A 2,958-nucleotide genomic window follows, 5' to 3' on the forward strand; every position below is an offset into this window, starting at 1 on the left:
ATTTTACCTTCTCTTCAGCCCTTGACAAACACCATTCTAACTTTTTTTTCCTATGAGTTTGTGTGCTTAAGATACCTGATTATGAATGGAATCATACACTGTCACTTTGTTCCTGGCCTATTTTAGTTAACATGATATTCTCAATAATTATCATATAATGTGCCTTTTTAAAGACTGAATAATGTTCCACTTTGTGTATGTGCCACTTGTTATTAAACTGTTCATTGGTCAAGGGACATCTGGGTTGTTTCTGCCTTTTGGCTTGTGTTAATAATGCTGCAATAAATTTGGGTGTGCAAATATCTCTTCCAGATCATGTGTTGTATATTTTAAATACATAGCCAGAAGGGGGTTTGCTGGATTATGTAATAATCTCATTTTATTTTTTTTAAAGAGCTTTCATACTATTTTAAAAATAGGTTTGTGGTGATAGATTATTGTGACTTTTCTTTGCATTTTTCTAGAAGAGAGATGTCGAGTATCCTTTTAAATGCCTAGTCATTACTATGTCTTCTTTGGAGAAAGTCATTTCAAACATTTACCATTCCATATCAAGTTATTAACTTTTTTTGTTGTTGAGTTGTAGGAATTTATATAATTTGAAAATTAACACCTACCAAAAATGTGATTAGAAAATATTTTTACTCTTTTTTGTTGTTTGTATGTATGTATGTATGCACATATATAACCCAATAAAAGACAGGTTCTTGCTATGTTTTCATGGCTAGTCTCAAACTTCTGGACTCAAGTGATTGTTCTGCCTTGGCCTCCTAAAGTTGTAGAATTACAGGCATGAGCCACCATGCCTAGATTTCATCCACTTATTAGATGACATTTGTATGCCACTAAATGTTTTATTTGATGTGTAGAATACTTGAAGCTTAATGTAGTCCCTATTTTTTGTCGTTGTTCTTTTCCTTGTTGCTTATGAATTTGATGTCAAACTTAAGGAAAGTGTTTTAAGACTTATGTCATAAACTTTTCCCCTATGTTTACTTCTAAGAATTTTTTTAGTTTTTATGTTTAAGTATTGAATCCACTAAAAAAACTTTTCTTTTTATAGATGATACAAAGGAAGCATCCAACCCTATTTTTTTCTCTGTAAATATTCAATGTGGAAAATTCTTTGTTCAAGAGATTCTTATTTTTCTATTGTGTGGTCATGGAAAGCTTATGGAAGATTATTTTATCATGGATGCAAGGATTACTTCTGGGATCTCTATTCTGTTTCATCATCTATGTGTCTGTTTTTGTGGCAATACCATATTGTTTTTATTTTTGTAGCTTCATATCATGATTTTAAATCAGAAAATGTAATACCTCTTTGTTCTTTTTAAAGGGTGTTTGGCTAGTCACATTTCCTAAGCAACCTTTAGAATTATACACAAAAATTCTGCAAAAAAACATACCATTGGGATTTTGACAAAAATTACATTGCATTTTTATACCATCATGAGTAGTACTGACAATATATATATATATTTTTTTGGAGATGAAGTTTTAGTGAGTCACTCAGGCTGAAGGGCAGTGGTGTGAGGTGTGCTCACTGCAGGCTCCGCTTCCCAGGTTCAAGCAATTCTCCAGTCTCAGCCACCAGAGTAGCTTGGATTACACTCATGTACCATCATGTCTAGCTAACTTTTGTATTTTTAGTAGAGACAGGGTTTTGCCATATTCACCAGGGTAGTCTCAATCTTCTGATCTCAAGTGATCCACCTACTTTGGCCTCCCAAAGTCCTGGGATTACAGGCATGAGCCTCGTACCGGCCCTGACATCTTAAGAATATTAAATCACCTGACACTTGAGCAAGACTATATGAAAGATTTTGCTTAATTTCTTGTTATTTACGTATTTGCCACATTTTCTTGCTTTTGAATTCTAGTTTCATTTATATTCTATGACTTCAGTTTTCTTAAATTTAATAAGACATGTATCCTAACAGAATGTACCATGTGTGATTGAAAATATTGCAGATTTTGCTCCTTTCAATTGGAGAGTTCTGTAAATGGTGGTTAGGTCTATCATGTTCAGGTTTGTCTTTCTTACTGATATTACATCTGACTATTCTAGTCATTATTGAAAGTGGAGTCTTGAAGTCCACCATTGTTGTGTTGCTATGTATTTCTTGCTTGACTTCTGTCAATATTTGTTTTACATATTTGAAAGACGAGAATCAGTTGAACCTGGGAGGAGGAGGTTGAAGTGAGCCTATCGCGAGATCGTGCCAGTGCCCTCCAGCCTGGGAGACAGAAACTCTGTCTCCAAAAGAAAAAAAAAAAGAGAAAGAAGGATGTCAGTGCTATTTATAGTAATATAAAAATTTAATGCAATTTTTGTCAAAATCCCAAAGATATATTTTTGCAGATATTTCAAATTATATATATATGATTTATAAATTATTGTTATAGATTCTTGAAAGTTAATCCATCTCACCATTACATAATACCAATCTGTCTCCGCCGGGCGCAGTGGCTCATGCCTGTAGTCCCAGCACTTTGAGAGGCCAAGATGGTGAATCATGAGGTCCAGAGATAGAGACCATCCTGGCCAACAAGGTGAAACCCCATCTCTACTAAAAAGTACAAAAATTAGCTGGGTGTGGTGGCGCGTGCCTGTAGTCCCAGCTACTCAGGAAGCTGAGGTAGGAGAATCGCTTGAACCGGGGAAGCGGAGGTTGCAGTGAGCCGTGATCGTGCCACTGTACTCCAGCCTGGTGACGGAATGAGACTCTGTGTCCAAAAACAAAAAGAAAAACAAAAACATAATACCAATCTGTCCCTTGTTCAAATTTTTTATTTAAAATATATTTTGTTTAATATAATTATGATCTTGGCCCTCCAATTGTAGCTGTTCTTTGCATAAAATATATTTTCTTTATACTGTTACTTTCAACTTATTTGAGTCCTTAGAGCTGAAGTGACTCTTGTAGAGAGTACATTGCTGGATCTTCTTTGTTC

Source organism: Pongo abelii, chromosome Y (genome assembly GCF_028885655.2).
Source record: "Pongo abelii isolate AG06213 chromosome Y, NHGRI_mPonAbe1-v2.0_pri, whole genome shotgun sequence".
In the NCBI taxonomy this organism is placed as follows: Eukaryota; Metazoa; Chordata; class Mammalia; order Primates; family Hominidae; genus Pongo; species Pongo abelii.